Below are 17,927 nucleotides of genomic sequence, written 5' to 3'. Positions count from 1 at the left end.
TCAATCCCGTCCCTTCTCATCCACAGGTGTTGACCCTAAGAGCACTCCCTAGTAAGCACCCTTCCTACTGATTTCCATTTCTGACTCTGTCTCCCAGGAAACCCAGTCTGTGCTCTAGGACTAGATCAGATTGCACGGGCCCTTGGGTGTTTTTCTGACATTCTTATGATTTGAGCTTAGAAGCCATGGTTCCTGACTCCCAGTTAAGTGCCTTCCTGGGCCAAAAAGCTATTAGTTCCAGTGTCTCCATTGTCCCAGCCCTCTTCTCTCAAGCCACTGGCTTGGTGCCTCTTACAAGGAGATGATACTTGGGCTACTGTCATTCTTTCAATCCAACCCTCTGCTTCCCATTATTGAAATGCCTCACACTGATCAGGTAGGGATGCCTGGGAACCTTGACAAAGTGTCACTCAGGTGCCCCCTCCCTTCCTGCTCCACCCCGGAGATGCCCTCTTCCCCTTCCTTATCCACCTGGTCCTCAAGAGGTAATTGGTCAGTGGCAGCAAATCTGCAACCGAAAAACTCACATATTCAACATTCATTCAGTGGTTGATGAGCAGGTGCTATGTATAAGGCTCTGTGCTCTGGGGAAAATGAGTCTAGTCTTATCTTAGGGGGCTCCAGAAATAGATACACTTATTCGTTAAGTTGATTGGTCTACAAATATTTATGAAGCCAACCCCTCTGCTGTGCCCTGGGGAGATATGGTGAAAAAGAAAGATGTGGTCCTTGCCCTAAAAAGATCACAGCGTAGGAGTTTCCATTATGGCTCAATGGTCAATGAAACCAACTAGGATCCATGAGACATGGGTTCGATCCCTGGCCTTGCTCAGTGGGTTAAGGATCCAGCATTGCCATGAGCTGTGGTGTAGGTCGAAGACACAGCTCGGATCCTGCGTTGCTGTGGCTTTTGCTTAGGCCAGCAGCTACAGCTCTGATTGGACCCCTAGCCCGGAAACTTCCATGTGCCTCAGGTGTGGCCAAAAAAAAGACAAAAGATTACAGCATAGTACCTCCCATTCCAATAGGGTTTTTCCAGGGTTTTGTTTCCCCCTTAGTTGTCAAGGACATTTTCTTCTGCTAATCACAGTCCTTCTGATTTTAATTTAAACTTGTCACGTGGTTATTTTCCCATTCACTGTGGCTCTTAATCACATCACTAAGGAGGCTCTTTCTCACTAGGTCTTACATATCTTTTAGCTTCTCCTTTTTTAAAAAACCAGAATCATCTTCTTAGGATAACTCTAGGCTGAATCAGACTAACAGTAAAGAGGCCAAGGTCAGAAGACCATTCACCACAGTAGTTCATTGGCATCACTGGGTGACCAGATGGTGCTTGCTCCTAATCTTTGCCCACCCTCCAGGACTGAACCCAGAGGGTGGATGAGACTGCCCATCACTGGTTGGAAGCATCATTTTCCTTTATGAAGGGCTGTCTTGCCATGCTTCGTGTCCCTTTGCAAAGAGTAATTATATTTCCTATTATGAGGATTGAAAAAATGAAGCACAAAGCTGAAAACATGACTTTACCAAGATCATACTACTCTCCTGAGGTTGAAATTCTGCCGCTGAATTAAGAGTGAGAAACCGACACGTGCAAACATACCAACAGGAAACGCAAGGGACAGGTAAGAGGGGAGGCGAAGACAGGGGCTAAAGGGAAAAGTCGATGGGGGACAGAATGAAGGAGAAGCAGAGGAAATGGGAGAGAGAAAATTCAGCCCAATGATGACTGCTTTGCTTTCCAGAGGCATTTATCTTTCATTTGACCTTATAAGAGTCTATTTGTGTTGAGATTTTAAATTGAGGATTTTTTTTCTTTTTAAAAAACATCCCTGCACAGTTAGCACGGTTCTATATTAATTTCTATTCATGCCAGTGGCTTCGGTATTTATTCTCCTCCAAAATCACTGAGTTGGAAGGGACAGAGTGAAAGTCATTTGGCTTTGCGTTTGTTTAGATTCAGAGCCTGAGGCCCAAGGGGGTGGGGATGAGGTGGGATGGGGGCTGGTGGTCGGTACATCAGGCTGGAAACTAGAGGAGAGTACCTGACAGTGTTGCCAGGTAACTGACTTCTGTCCAAACCATACTGTATCCTGCATTGTCAGCTGTGAAGCCTCTGGCCAAGAGGGCTGAAGAACAGGCCAGAGCCATGAATTCCCTGGGATTCTGCTATTTAACATCCTGAAGATGATGTCTGAACTGGATCTTGAACCTTATGGCAAGTCGAGGGTCAGTGCAGCCAAGAGGTCAAGTTTGGGTCTGAATATCCGACTGCCTGGGTGTGTGTCCCAACTTCACCACTTACTGGCTGTATGAACTTCACTTTACCTCTCTGGGCCTCAGCTGTCCTTGTCTGCAAAATGGGACCAAGGATGATGGCTGCCTAGGGCTAGTGTGAGGATTAAGGAAGTGACTGTTCTTGAAGAGTTTGACTTAATGCCTGGTACCCAGAAGATGCTCAATAAATGCCATGGGTTGAATGAATCCAGTTCATGCACTTGCATGGGAATTCTGCAGGCAGAGGAGGCATGGAATAGTGACTAAATACATTGGCTCTGGAAGCAAACAGACCTGAATTCAAACCTGTTGTCTAGTTTTCTGTTGACTGGGGGTCAAACTGCCCAGATTTGTGTCCTGGCTTCACCACCTAAGAGCTGCATAACCTTGAACCAGTCTGTTTACTCCTCTGACCCTCTGTTAATTCAAAATTAAGATGGAGTTGATAATAATACCCACTTCCTCGGGGGAAGACTAAATTGGAACACACACATAAAGGGCTTAGCATGGTACCTGGCATATAGTCAAAGCTCAGTAAATGTTAGTTAAAAACAAAACACCAACCCATAGACAGGCATTCACAAAGCAGAGGAATGCAATGGCGGACAGACATTGAAACAGATGGAACTGGAGGTGCAAAGGGCCAGAGGCATGAATGAGCACAGTGTGATAAGGAGGCCGACTGGGAACAAGAAGGCATGCCTGGAGCAAAGAGTGAGTGGTTGGAGATGAGTTGTAGATGGGGGCAGGGGTAGCCATGTGGGACCTTCAATGCCAGCCTATGGGGCTTTGACCACTCTGGAGGCCATAGGGAGCCACCAAGGGTTTTAAGCAGGGGAGAAACACAATTATATGTAGACAGATTACGCTCTTTTTCTCTTTAGGAGCTATCATCTGTGACGGCCTTCACAATCAAGGTGAGATGTCTCATTCTACAGATGGGAAAATCAAGGCCCCACCTGGGGAAGGGCTTGCCCAATGCCTAGAGTGAGACTTTGGCAGATTCAAGGCCAGATTCCTGGACTTCAGCTCAATCATCTCTCTTCCCACCCTCCTGGGCTTGGGCGAAAACAGAAAAGGCCCAGCATCCAGGAACATCACTGGGGCAAGGAACTGGGTATTGCGTAGCAAACAGCAGGGAAAATCTCAGTGGTAAACAATAAGAAGCATTTAATTAGCTTGCAAATCTATGGGTCAGCTGGGGTGGCTCCGCTCTGCTCCCTCCTCCTCCTAGGACCAGCAGGCCAGGCTGCGCACTCCCTCCTGGCAATGGCCAAGACACAGGCAGGCAAGCCCAGTCACGCCAGTGCTTTTCAAGCTTCCGCTCAGCAGTGCACCTCTGCTGACATCCCACTGGCCAAAGCAAGTCACACAGCTGAGCAATGTCAAGTCAGAGTCACAGTGGGAAGTCACTGCAAAGTAACAGAGCAAAGAGCGTGAACTTACAACTGAGGATGTACTGGGGGGATATAAAGAGCTGGGACCATAACCCAGGCTACTGTAGGAAGCTATCCAAAGCTCCAGGCTCCCTACCTGACCTCAGATGTCCATTAGTCACCCCAGCCATGCCCCCGAGATGAGATGGGGGCAAGGCCACAGCATTTCCTGAGCACAGCGTGACCTGCCGCGTGTTCTGCAAGCCCAGGTTTTATCACGTACGCCATCCTCCCCAGCCTCTCACCCCACCTGACTCTCTCCAGCTTCACTGTTACTTCAACAGCCCAAGCTCTCCAGGTGCTTCCCCACCTCAGGACCTTTGCCCATCCTGTTCCCTTTGCCAAACACATTCCTCTCTCCCCACCTCCATGCCTGCAGAACTTCCCTGAGATACCCTCTCCCCTGGCCACTCTGAGTCTCTGGGTGATTCTCTGTCACTGAAGCTTGGTTTTCTTCCGAGCACTTATCATGGTTTGCAACTGTGTGATAATTGCCTGGTCTGATGCATGTCTGTTTCTCTCAAGTCTGTAAGCACCTTGAGGGACCTTATACAGGGTCCACCAGTACCTTGCCCAGGACCACCTACGTAGTAGTCTTCCAATCAATATCCCTTGAAAGGAGGAAGGAAGAAGGGAGCAATGGAGCGGACAGGAAAGACAGAGACCAGGAGGTAAGAGTTCTTTATGCCCATCTTACAGATCTAAAGATGCTTGAATAAGTCTGCACTTATTTCTCTTGCCCAGAGGCTCACAGCCACACTGCCAGGAAGCTGTGATATAAACACAGTGCCAATATACTCCCAAGTCTACTCTGCCCTCTAAACCACTGATGACCAAAGATGATCTTGACCTAGAAAACACAGAGGTCAATTAGGTAACAAATGCGCCTGTGCCCAGCACATGGCTTACACAATAGAACACCCCAGAGACTGTTGAGGTCCCCTGAGTTTTCCTCCTGAACTCTCTCCCTCCCTCCCTCCCCAGAGGTAACCACCATGCAAAAGTGGCTGGTTAGCATTTTTGTGCATGTTTTTAATACTTTTCACTCTGGTGTGTATGCTTAAACAGTATTGTTTTATATGCTTTCCGATTTTATATAAACAGCATCATCCTCTGCATATCTTTCTACAACCCACTTTTTTTTTCCCTCAATAGTATGTGAGTTTCACCCCGGCAGCTCTATTTCATTCATTTTCACTGCTGCATATTGGTCTCCTATATGAATAATCCATGGTTTATTTATCTATCTTTCACATTGATGGGCATTTAGGTTGTTCCCAGGTTTATGCTATAAACGTGTAAACCTTTCTTTGAAAGAAATATTTTGTAGAAGCTCAACATAAAAAACAGGTAAAAAAGCAGAACTGCTTCTGAATTGAGGGAGGGGCTGTCCTGAGAGCCCAGAATGGGGTTCTGCTGCCAGAGGGTCTGCAAACATTCCTGGGGCCTCCCCCAGGCAGTAGGCAGGAGAGAAAGCAAGGGGAGGCAGGATGGTGAGAAAGAGGTTGGTATAGCCTCTGATTTCAGTCTGCAGAATCCGAGGAGGGCCAGACATTCCTTCTTGAGTTTTTTCTGGGTCAATTCAACCTTCTCCCCAGACGCACGCATGCGCACACACAGACACTTTCTGTGATCCTAGGCTTGCACCATGCTTACCCCCACCTCTGTGTCTTCTTGCTCATGCCGCCTGGCATGCCCTCCTTCCCTGCCTCAAATCCTATCACTCAGGTCCCAGTTCTAGTCTCGCCTCCTCCATAAAACCTTCCTGACCATCCAGCCTAAATCATCTCTCTGCATTGCTCATCACCATCTGTGAGCTGAGATAAGCAACACTTAGGCTTGTCTGGATGTTTGTTCCTGGTAAGTGGAGGCAGATGAACTCCACCCTGTACACCCCAAAGCTTCCTAGACTGCTCCAAGTTCAAAACCAAACACCCCGTCATCCCTCCCAAACTGCTGCTCTTCCCCATCTTCTGAGATCTCAGGGCCTGGCCCCACTACCTGCCCATTCCCAAGGCCCATCCTCACTCCTCCCGGTGCCCCATAGCAAGTCACCCCTGCCTTCTAGCAGCTCCGCCTCCTATTTCCTCCGGCCCGCCATGTCCAAAACCCTAGTCCAGCCACCGCCCCCTCTCTCGGGTTACTACAAACACCTCCTTTTTGGTCTATTTTTACTCTTAGGGCCCCACAATCCATTTTCCAGACATCAGCCAAAGAGATCTTCGAAAAATATAAAACAGATGGTGTTGCTTCTCCGTTACATCCCTGCGATGGCTCCCCATTGCACCTAGGAGGAAACCAAGCTCCTCATCACCTGCGTGCTCTGGACTCTGCTCATTTCTCTGACCTCATCTTGCTCCCATTCTTCCTCCCTGTCCTTAACCACACAAGGCTCCTTGCCTTGCCTCATATACCTGTACCCGCCCCCAGCAGACCTTGGCCATGCAGTGTCCTTGGCCTGGACCACTCCTCTCTGGTTCTCTGTCCAGTTAACTCCTGCCCCCATCAGGTTTCCTCTTGAAGTTACCTACTTGGGTCAAAGCAAGTCAAACTCCTATGACCGTGCACTAAGAGCCCCATGGACCTGTCCTGCATGGCACCTGTCATCTTGATAGTTTAACATTTCTTTTTTTTTTTTTTTTACAAATTTTATTTTATTTTATTTTATTTATTTATTTATTTTTTTGGTCTTTTTGCTATTTCTTTGGGCCGCTCCTGCAGCATATGGAGGTTCCCAGGCTAGGGGTCTAATCGGAGCTGTAGCCACCGGCCTATGCCAGAGCCACAGCAACGCGGGATCCGAGCCACGTCTGCAACCTACACCACAGCTCACGGCAACGCCGGATCGTTAACCCACTGAGCAAGGGCAGGGACCGAACCCGCAACCTCATGGTTCCTAGTCGGATTCATTAACCACTGCGCCACGACGGGAACTCCTTAACATTTCTTTGTGTGATTCTTGGATTAACAACTGTCTTTCCCTCTAGAATGTGAGCTCCCTGAGGGCAGGGACTATGCCTTGTTCACAGCTTTGTCCTTCGAATTCAGTTCAACATCCGGCTCAAAAATACTTGACAATATGAGTGATGAGGTTGTACTAACTATTTGTAACTATTTGTGCAGAAACGCACGTGGTGAAGCTCACAGAGATTGTGGAGGAAGAACTGGTAGGACTGGGGTATTGGGTGGTTGGGGAAGAAGGAGGGAAGGAGCAAGGCAGAGGAAGCCATGGGCATGATGGGCCTGATAGAAAATTTTACACTTTCAAGTATGAATCCCAACCTTTCTGGGCAATCTGGGAAAGTAACTTTGTTTTTCTGGACCTTAAAACAAAACCCTTAGCTATCAGTGCCAGTGTTTCCCAAACTATCTCTGGTGATGGATCAAATTTTCTTTTTCCAATCTGCTATGGACATTCTTTTGGTCTATACTCTGATCACATTTTTGGATGCTGCAGCAACATCAAATCGCTATAAATATTTCTAAGCACCTATCACTATGTTCATCTCATATCAGATCAAGAACAAACAGTTTTCAGATCAGCGCTGGTCTACAGACCACAATTTGAGTAGCACTGGTCTATACTCGCTGTCTCCAATTTCACCTGCCCCCAAATTCCCTCTCTTCTTCTAAAAAATAATTTATTTAGAAATAATTTCAAACTTACAAGTATAGTCCAAAGAATTGCATACCCCCTTAATCAAAATTCAATTGTCAACAGTTTACCATATTGCTTCATTTCTAGACACACACACACACGCTTTTTTTTTCCAGAATTATTTGAGAGCAAGTTGAAGACATCATCTCTAAATATCTTAGGGTGTATGCTTCCAAAAAACAAGAGCACTCTCTATGGAACCTCGTAACAACCATTCAAATGTGGACATCAGTGTTGATTCAATAGCATCATAATCTACAGACCACTTTGTCATTTTGTCAGTGGTCCCAACAATGTCTCACTTTCTTTTCTCATTTAAGATCTCACATAGAATCACACATTGCATTTAGTTGTTGTGATGGTGAATTTTAAGTGTCAGCTTGAGTGCGCTCAGCAAGATAACTGCTAAAACATTATTTCTGGGGGTGTAGACTCAAACTGGGACTTAAACTACTGGCTCTCCTGGTTCTCAGGTCTTTGGGCTTGAATTGGAACCACACCACCGACCTTCCTGGGCCTCCAGCTTGCTTTCGAATGGCAAAGTATGGGACTCTTCAGCTCCATAATCATGTGGGCCAATCAATCCCTTATGATAAATCTCTATCAATCTCTCTCTCTCTCTCTCTCTCTCTCTCTCCTCTCTCTCTCTCTCTCTCTCTATCTTCTGTCTATGCTACCTATCTCCTATTGGTTCTATTTCAGCGTCCATATTCATGGGATCCAATCACTTGCAATAAGTCTCTATCTATCTACCTACCTACCTACCTAGCTATCTATCTCCTATTGGTTGTATTTCTCTGGAGACACCTGACTAATGCGGTTGTCATGTCCCTTTAGTCTCCTTTAATCTGGAGCAGCCCCTCGGTCCTTTCTAACTCTCATGGCCTCTTCAAGAGGAACAGGCTTAGCTTCCATTCCGACATCCCCTGAATCAGCCACCACCATGAAGACTGACAAGTGGAGAACCTCTATTTCCATCATTTCTTCTACACTGAAGACTTACCCTTCTGCCATAAGGGAGAGTTTTCCCTTCTATCCTATTTTTTTTTTTTTTTTACTATTTACTTATTTGTTTGTATCAGTTTGGACACATGGATCCTATTTTATTCAATGTTGTTATTGAAAAAGCATTGTTATTCATTCCAAGGTCCAGATTTAGTCAATAGGAGACCCTTCAAGCTAAATACTGTTTCTTCAGTGGGGAATGGAATTTAAAAAAAACAAAATGCATGAGTTGTTGCTAATCGGCCCTCTCAACAGAGCTAGGAAATAAGCCACATATGTACACACACCACACACATCCATACACATAGACCTATAGCTACATGTATCTCTATTTGTAACCATAAGTTCACACTAACACTTCCAATTCCAAATGAATACCTCAAGTTTCCTCATAACTTGGGACACCTGTTCCCATTGTCTTCAATAGACTTGTTTGTTTGCTCAGTCCTTTTGTACATAAATAATGCCCCAACCATGCCGACCCTGGCCTTGGCCCTGCTGCCTCCTTGGGCCTGCTATCTTCTTAGTCCCTGGCAATGCTGTCACCGCCAAGAGAAGGGAAGGAAAAGGAAGGGGAGGAGAGGGAGAGAGAGGAGAGAAAAAAGAGGAAGAATCTTCCATTCCCCTCTCTCCAGTCAAGCTAACTTTCCCATCATTCGTCCAAAATTGCTTTGGTCAAAGTCACCAATGACCCTTAAATTGCTAAATCCAATGGTTAATTCTCAGTTTTCGTCTTATTGGCTCTATAAGTCGTGATGGATACAACTGATTATGGTCTTCTGGAAACATTTTCTTCACTTGGCTTGGCCTGGTTTTCCTCCCACCTCACTGGCTGCTACTTCTCTGTACCCTTTGCTGGTCCCTCCTCAAATCCCCACCTGTTCGGTTCGAGGGCTCCAGGGCTCAATCCTTGGTCCTCTCCTCTTTTTCATCTCCCTTCACTGCCTTAGTGATCTTATCCTGTCCCATGACTTTAAACATCATTTGTGCCACAATGTCTCCCAAGTCCTATCTCTACCCACAGCCTCTCCTCCAGACCTCTATATCTGTATTCTTTCCTGGGGCTATATAACAAATTACCAGCATCTGGTTATACTCTCACAGTTCTGGAGACCAGAAGTCCAAGATCAAAGTGGAAGCAGGGTTGCTTCCCTCTGGGGGCTCTGAGGGAGAATCTGCTTCCAACCTCTCTCCTAGTTTCTGGTGTTGCCAGGAGCTTGATGTTTCTCAGCTTGCTGATGTATCACTTCCACCTCTGCCTCCATCTTCACATGGTTTTCTCCCTATGTGTCTTCACATCGTCTGCCCTCTTTGTTTCTCTAGATCCAAATTTCCCTCTTCTTATAAACCACCAGTAATTGAATTAAGGGCCTGCTCCAATCCAGTCCAATCCAATCAATCATCTTAACTTGGTTACTTCTGCAAAGACCCTATTTCCAAATAGGTCACATTCAGGTTCCAGGTAAACATGAATTGGGGGATGGGGGACACAATTCAACCCTCTGCAACACACCCCTCAATATCTCGCTCTGGGATGCCTTTTTACCTCTCTTTCTTTCTTCCTTTCTTTCTTTTTTCTTTTTATGGCTGCACCTGTGGCATACGGAAGTTCCCAGGCAAGGGGTCGAATCAGAGCTACAGTCGAGACCTATGCCACAGCCACAGCAATGCCAGATCCGAGTCACATCAGCGATCTATGCCACAGCTTGTGGCTACACCAAACCCTTAACCCATTAAGCAAGGCCAGGGATCAAACCCGCATCCTCCACAGACTATGTCAGATTCTTAACCTGCTGAGCCACAATGGGAACTCCACCTTCTTACATTTCAAACTTCAGATGTCCAACCTGAGCGCCGATATTCCCTTTCTGCCCCCAAACCTGCTTCTTCCTCAGCCTTCCCCATCTCAATATACAGCTGCTTCATCCTTCCAATCACGCTGGCTAAAACCCTCTGGGTCACCTTTAATTCCTGTTTCTTTCACACCCCACATTTAACCCAACAGGAAATCCTGCTTACTGGTAAAATGTGCCTAGAATCTAACCCCTTCTCATAATCTCCCCCGCTACTCCCCACCCCATTCAAGCCTCCGTCATCTCTTACCTGGATCATCAGTAACAACCTCTTCATCAGGCTCTCGGCTTTCACCATTACTCCCTTTGGTCCATGCTCTCCGCGCTAGCCAGAGTGATCCACTTGAAACGCAAGTCAGACCATGTCACTCCTTTGCGTGAAACTCTCCTGTGTTGGGTTGCCAGATAAAATATGGGATGCCCAGTGAAATCTGAATTCCAAGTAAACAGTAAATAATTTTTATATAAGTATGTCCCATGCACTATATGGGATATTTTATTTTATTTATTTTGCTTTCAAGGGCCACACCTGCAGCATATGGAAATTCCCAGGATCCGGCATTGCCATGAGCTGTGGTATAGGTTGCAGATGAGGCTCAGATCTGGTGTTGCTATAGCTGTGCTATAGGCTGGTGGCTGTGGCTCTGATTCAACCCCTAGCCTGGGAACTTCCGTATGCCATAGGTGCAGCCCTAAAAAGCAAAAAATAAAAAAAAATATATAGATATGCACAGCCTAGAACAGTGCCTGGGTCACAGGAGGAGTGCAATAAACCTTTGCTAAATGAAGAGATTTCAGTTTCTTCGTCTGTAAAATGGAAATCCTCCCTAAGCCGTGGAGTTTGTATGGCAATCAGATGAGCCAACAAACAGAAAATGGCGCTTAATTCACGCTTCCCCCGGCCCCCACCCCATCTAGGTTCCCTGCCAACTGAGATTCTATACAAGGTCTATAAAGCGTTCCATCTACTGTGAATTGGCTCTCCTTGGAGTTGCTGCTGTCCTTCTAGTAGCAACTATTGGAACTACAGGCATCACGCCCTAGAAATACTAACCTGTTGTTAGGGGCCAAGCCTAGCAAATCCCCTTTTTAGGTTAGCAAACATGCCCAGAACTCCTGAACAAGGCTCCCAAGAATAGAGCCGTCATCAAGAGTCTCAGAGACCCTGCTACATCCTCAGGCCCACATCTACCTGCTGGGGGCTCCCACTTTCCCCAGCACCTGCCACTGCTCCTTCCTGGGTCTGGTTTTTAATTCCATCTGAGCGTCTGCCTTTGCCTTCATTATCCTCTGCCTGCCATGGAGGGGTTAGTTAAAGTGTCGGAGCGATGTCATTTACAGCCTCCTGTTGCTAAGCAACGGACCCAGGTGAGCCCTTGAACTTCTTTCTTAGCCGCTGAAATGTATCTGATGGAGTGATGGGGCCCCTGGCTGAAGTATTTCATCATCTGGGACAAGCTACCAGCCTGGTGGCCCTGTCTCTCTTGGGGCCTGAACAGGACTGATCCAGGCCTCTGGGCCCCACTGCCCTCCACCTCCCCTAATTAACCATCGCTGCTTAGGGACTTCTGGGTTTCTAGCCCCAGGGTGCACATTCCCCCGCAGAAATGAACCTGACCTGGCCCTACTTTTGAGGGCCTCCCTTGTCTCTGTGCATAGAGAGATTCCCATGTAGGCCTCTACCATCTGGGGTTAGTCAGACTCACTCTGCCTGCCAAGGATGATCCAGAGAAGGGATTCTTTGAGTCTTGAAGAACGAACAGGACTTGGCCTGGGACAGTTGAGAGAAAGGGCTTTCCAGGGGAGGGCACAGGCTCTGCAAATGCCTAGAAGCAGGAAAAGCCCTGGCTCCTTTGGGCACAGGCTCATGCCCCAGAGTGGTGACAACAGACGGAGGGTCAGCACTCAGCCTCGGCCCTCGCTCTGTGTGACTCCAGCTGCATCCCTGCTCCTCTCTGGACCTTGATTTATATCCCTCAGGATGCAGCTGGTGGGGATTCGATGAAATCTGTTTTGCAAAGTACCATGTGCGTCATGCTGGGAGTACATGCTAGATTTGGGGATGTTTTGAGATCGCACCTTTTGGGGGGGGGGAGCTATACCCATGACACATGGAAATTTCTAGACCAGGGACTGAAACTGTGCCACAGCAGTGACCCACTCTGCCGCAGTGACAACATCAAATCCTTGACCCACCGCACCATAAGAGATCTCCAGGATCATACCTTTTTATTTGAATGGTTTTGAACTCACTTTAAAGAGTGTTAGTAAGGTACACAACTAGTACATCAGAAAAATGATGTGACATTCCCTTAAATACTTTTATTGAAGTGTTTAACAAGAAATTCTTTTAAAGAAAAATATTAATAATACAAGTGGTACCTAAACGGTGAACTGGGAATGTCCAAAATTGCAGAAACACTAAGGTAGTCTTGCAAGGCTCTTTCTACTCTGTGGGCCACACAAGGACAATACTGCTCTGTGCTCTCACACCTAAGCCACAGCCCTGGGACACGCCAGGGCAGATTATCACCTTGACTTCACAGATGGGTCACTTAGGCCCGGGGGGTTACTGAGCAAGTCTGCGGCTTGGAGAGCTGGGCTCTGAGGCTGTGCCCATTCCCCACCACACTGACATCCCTCACCCATCCCGGCGCAGGTGTAAACTGTGAATTCCCACGACAGCATCTAGGAGCACATCCACGAAGTCAGACATGCTGGAGACAGCCTATCGTGACACGCTGGCCCAGTTATTTCCCCCATCTGGACCTTGGTACTGTCATCTGTACAATGGGAGGGTGCCCAGTGAGACTGAGTGAAGGTCAGACTCTTTTTTTTTTTTTTTTTTTTTGGTCTTTTTAGGGCTGCACCTGTGGCATTTGGAAGTTCGCAGGCTAGGAGTCAAATTGGAGCTACGGCTGCTGGTCTACACCACAGTCACAGCAATGCCAGACCTAAGCCGCGTCTGTGACTTATACCATAGCTCACAGCAAAGCTGAATCCTTAACCCACTGAGCAAGACCAGGGATTGAACCCACATCCTCATGGATCCTAGTAGGATTCACAACCTGCTGAGCCACAATGGGAACCCTGGGTTAGTGTCTTTTCCAACTACATGTTTTTGGAGTTAGAGTTTCTGAGATCCCCTGAATGTTCAGGAAACTAGAGGAGGCGGGGGAGGGAGGAGGTTGCTGCAGCTTCTCAGGCCTTCTGACTGTGCCAATGGCTCTGAACTGCAAAGGGCCCAGAGACTCAGAAAGATGTTTCCCAGCATTGCCTTGGCCAAGACTCCTCCATTGCTCTGGGGGCTCTAACTTGCTTGAACCTGATTTTTGGGTTCTTCTGGGGACACCCCTCCCTCCCTGCAGCCAGAAGTGGGTGCCTGCCTGATAGGGTGACCAGCCATACAGTTTTCCTGGGACAGAGAGTTTCCTGGATTGGGAAATTCTGAGTTTTAAAAATGGGATGATCCAGGAGTTCCTGTCATGGAAATAAATCTAAGGATTCATGAGGACACAGGTTCGATCCCTGGCCTCGTTCAGTGGGTTAAGGATCTGGTGTTGCCACAAGTTGTGGTGTAGGTCGCAGACATGGCTCAGATCTGGCATTTCTGTGGCTGTGGCGTAGGCCAACGGCTACAGCTCTTTGACCCCTAGCCTGGGAACCTCTGTATGCCACCCGTGTGACCCTAAAAAGACAAAAAAAAAAAAAAAAAACAAAAAAAAACAGGATGGTTCAGGCAAGGGACCTGGTTCTGCCTGCTGCCAGGCCTTGTGCTGAGAGCTTTACTCTCACCTCCTCCTGGAGTCCTCAAAACAACCCAGAAGGTAGGGCTCATTGCCACTATCATTGCTTCAGTTTTCAGATGAAAAGAACAGAGGCTCAGAGGGGAAATGACTTTCTAGGGTCACAACTGGTACTCAAATTCAGATCCAAGAGTATCAGAAGTACAGGTACTTGACATAGATCCTTTCAATGGCCCAAGAGTCTCAGTATCAGTCATGCCAGGGTGAAGTCGGGAAGGACATGGGTGACTCGGAGTCAATATCAGGACTTGTCCGCTCGTGTTCTCTGCATCCAGAATGGCATTGGCCTCTGCTCCATGAAGGTCAGAGACTTGGGCTGGGGTGCCAACCCCATGTCTAACTTGTGGATGACCTTGACCAAATCACTTGCCTTTCTGGGCCTCAGTTTTTCCTAATGAGAAAATGGAAAAGTTATCTTGGATCCCCTTTAAGACTATAAAGCTATGCAGGAGGCTTAGAGATTGTCATATTGGGTTGCGTCTTCATGTTACAGATGAGGGAAACTGAGGCCCAAAGAGAGAAGAGACTAAGTCTTGTGATTGCACTTGCCTACGGGAGTAAAGAATGTGGTCAAAACTCAAAGAGAAGCCGACCCGACACGAACAGAAAGATACAGAGAGGATGGGAAGAAGAGAGGGAGAGGAAAAGGGGAGGAGGGGGAGAGGGAGACAAAGAGAGACACAGAAAGAGGAAAAGAGACAAAATGAGCTAGAATTTGCAGCTGACCTTATTTGGTTTCTGGATCCAGCCATGCCTGAAATCCATACAGTCATCCTAGTGATTAAGCTAATAGACTTTTTTTACTTAAGCCAGCTTGAGATGTGCTTCTCTCACTTACAACCCGAAGAGTCCTAATTAATTTATACCACTTCTTGTACCCTTCCCTTCAGGGATCTGGGGATATGTGTATTAAGTAATTCATTCATTCATCCATTCGACAAACATTTATTAGTACCCACGATGTAATAGTTACTGTGCAAGGGGCACAGTGTGGATGTAGTGGTAAACAAGATACATAGGAGGCCTCAAAGGATTCACAATCCAGTTGGGAAGGCAGATAGGAAAATAAATTGGTGCAATGAAGTGTGATGGAAGTAGCAGAGAGAGAATGCACGCCAGAGAGGGAGAAGGGGAGGCAGACATGGGGGTGACATGGCAGACATGGGGGTGCCGAGGCAGGCAGACTAAGAGATAAAACAACGGTCTGCCCCTGAGGAATGACGTCAAATGTTTGGGGGAACAGAAAGGAGTGAGTGAGGCAGAGGGAAAAGAGGGGTCTGAGTGCACAGCCACATCTGATTCAAACAGAGGTGAGTGTCCCCTGTTACTTAGTCCCCCGTCGACCTGGGCGCTTTCAAGACGAGGAAGACATGATCCCCCCCCAGGGCAGCAGGGGAGCCAGAAGCCCACCAACAAGAGCACAGGCAGAGCATAGAGCCTGGGAGAAATGTCCGTCTGCTGAGTTACCGAGAGGGGTGGCCAATTCTAACTCGGGGAGGGGAGGTCAGACAAGAGAAAATCTATCAAAGTTAGATCTTTTTTTTTTCTTCTTAGGGCTGCATGTGTGGCATATGGAAATTCCTAGGCTAGGGGTCAAATCAGAACCACAGCTGCTGGCCTGAACCACAGCCACAGCAACATCAGATCCGAGACGCATCTGTGACCTATACCACAGCTCATGGCAACGCCAAATATTTAACCCACTGAGCAAGCCCAGGAATTGAACCTGCATCCTCATGGATATGAGTCTGGTTCTTAACCTGCTGAGCCACAACGGGAACTCCCCAAAGTTGGACCTTTTAAATGAAGGTGAGGGGAGCGGGGATGGAGAGTGGATTCCAGGCACAGTGTTAGGGGCAGGGCTGGGCTAGGGCAGGGAGCTGTGAAAAGGCTAGTGTTTGGGCAGTAAAGTAGCCCCAAGTGGATGGACTGAGTGCACATCCCAGCCTGACACTGTTTCTTGTGAGTTTTCTTCAAAGCAGATCCTGAGACAAGAATTTATGTGCATTTCAGTGAATCTGGGGGGTGATCTTAGCACAGTGAGGGAGCAGGGTCATGAGAACAGGAAGAGAAGGGAAAGAAGCCGGTACAGGGTGTGTTCAGGAGTGGGCAGCTGCCGTGGGCAACTGGAGCCCAGACCCACTGGGAATCCTTGAGAGCCTGTGTGGAACAGGCAACAGGCTGCAGAACTGTCCCTGGAGGGGGCGGAGCAAGGAGGCTGGAATCCTGTCCTCACTGAGGGAGGGCTCTCCCTGAGGTTTTAACTCTCTGCTCATCCTGCCTGCCCCTGCGGGCTCAGCACGTCCCCACATGCCAGAGAGCCCCCTGGCATGTCCAGGATCTGTCTACAGGTGCCCCTAGGGCATGTTGCTGGTGGGGCAGGGCACCAAGAGCATCTGCCTCTGCCACCTACCAACTGTGTGAACTTGGCCTCTCTGTGCCTTGGTTGTCTTATCTGTAAAATGGAGCTAATAAGGGTAACTGCTGCACCATACGCTACATCATCAGGGTGTACCTGCTGCACCGGATTCATGAGGTTGCAAAATAGCAGGTGGGAGCAGTGGGGACAGCAAGAAATGAGTGGGAGAGTTCCCGCTGTGGCTCAGTGGGTTAAGAACCCAACATAGTGTCCATGAGGATGCAGGTTCGATCCCTGGCCTCCCTCAGTAGGTTAAGGATCCAGCATTGCTGAAAGCTGCAGTGTAGGTTGCAGATGAGGCTTGGATCAAGTGTTGCTGTGGCTGTGGTGTAGGCTGGCAGCTGCAACTCCGTTTTGACCCCTAGCCTGGTAACTTCCATATGACATAGGTGCAGTCATAAAAGGAAAAAAGAAAGAAAGAAATGAGTGGGGAGGGGTAAGCAGGGGCAGAACAGGAAGGGCCTGGACTGGAAGCACAGGCAGTGAAGTCTGAACCAGAGCTAAGAGGGGAGGAGCAGGAGGTGGGGCTGCCAGGGAGGAAGGGGTTCAGGGGGCTCCCTGAACATGACTATGACCTGGCCAGAGAATGGTGCCACGACTTCTCTGTACCAAGCTCCTAAAAGTGGGTCCTGGCCTGCAAAGAGCTCTTACTGCAGGCAGGGAGGTAATACTCGAGCAGAAGTAATGACAAGTTGGGTAAAAGCCATCAGAACAGCCATCAGAAAGGGACAGAAGGAAGGGAGGGAGTGTGGGGGAGGGAAGTGTCAGGAGAGGCTTCCTGTGGGGAGAGGGGCTCATGAATAGGATGTGGGCTTAATGGGAAGGACAGAGATAAGAGCCAGTAAAGTGAGGGGAAGGCCCAGCCTAGGTAAGGGCAGAGTGTTGACGGGACGTGCTAGAGCAGGGGCACGTGGGCCGTGTGACTGCAGCTCTGACATGCGGACCCCACGGTATAACCCTCTTCAGAATCAGAGTTATCGTGTCATGTCCAATCCAAGACTATATTTGTTTAAAATTTGATAACACAGGAGTTCCCATGGTGGCTCAGTGGCTTAAGAACCCAACATGGTGTCCGTGAGGATGCGGGTTCTATCCCTAGCCTTGCTCAGTGGGTTATGGATCTGGGGTTGCCGTGGCTATGGTGTAGGTCACCACTGCAGCTCCAATTCAACCCCTAGCCCAGGAACTTCCTTCCATATGCCACAGGTGTGGCTGTAAAAAGAAAAAAAGAAAAAAAAAGAAAGTTTGATAGCACATGGTATTGGTGAGACTATGGGGAAGCAGCCCCTCTCGCCTCCAAATACCAGCAGTGTACACTGCACAAACCCTACAGGGGTGGGTGGGTTGATTTCCAGAAGCAGACAAGGATTCATTAAGGGGCTGCTCCCCAGAAAGACTGGGAAGGGTGTGGGAGAAGTAAGGCAGGGAAGGGAAGAAGCCAAGAAAGATGCATGTATCAGTTACCTACAG

General features: G+C 48.0%; 1 long non-coding RNA gene across 1 annotated transcript in view; it reads right to left on the bottom strand.

The window, feature by feature from the left end:
- Positions 1-17,927, bottom strand: part of LOC110257464 — a 32,802-nt gene that overhangs the window by 6,814 nt on the left and 8,061 nt on the right. The window contains exon 2 of the long non-coding RNA XR_002340082.1: positions 10,483-10,620. This is a non-coding gene — a long non-coding RNA (uncharacterized LOC110257464). The remainder of the gene's footprint in view (positions 1-10,482; positions 10,621-17,927) is intronic.

This window comes from Sus scrofa, chromosome 17, assembly GCF_000003025.6.
Source record: "Sus scrofa isolate TJ Tabasco breed Duroc chromosome 17, Sscrofa11.1, whole genome shotgun sequence".
NCBI lineage: Eukaryota > Metazoa > Chordata > Mammalia > Artiodactyla > Suidae > Sus > Sus scrofa.
The sequence above is the reverse complement of the archived record's forward strand: the minus strand, read 5'-3'. Positions and strand labels throughout refer to the sequence as shown.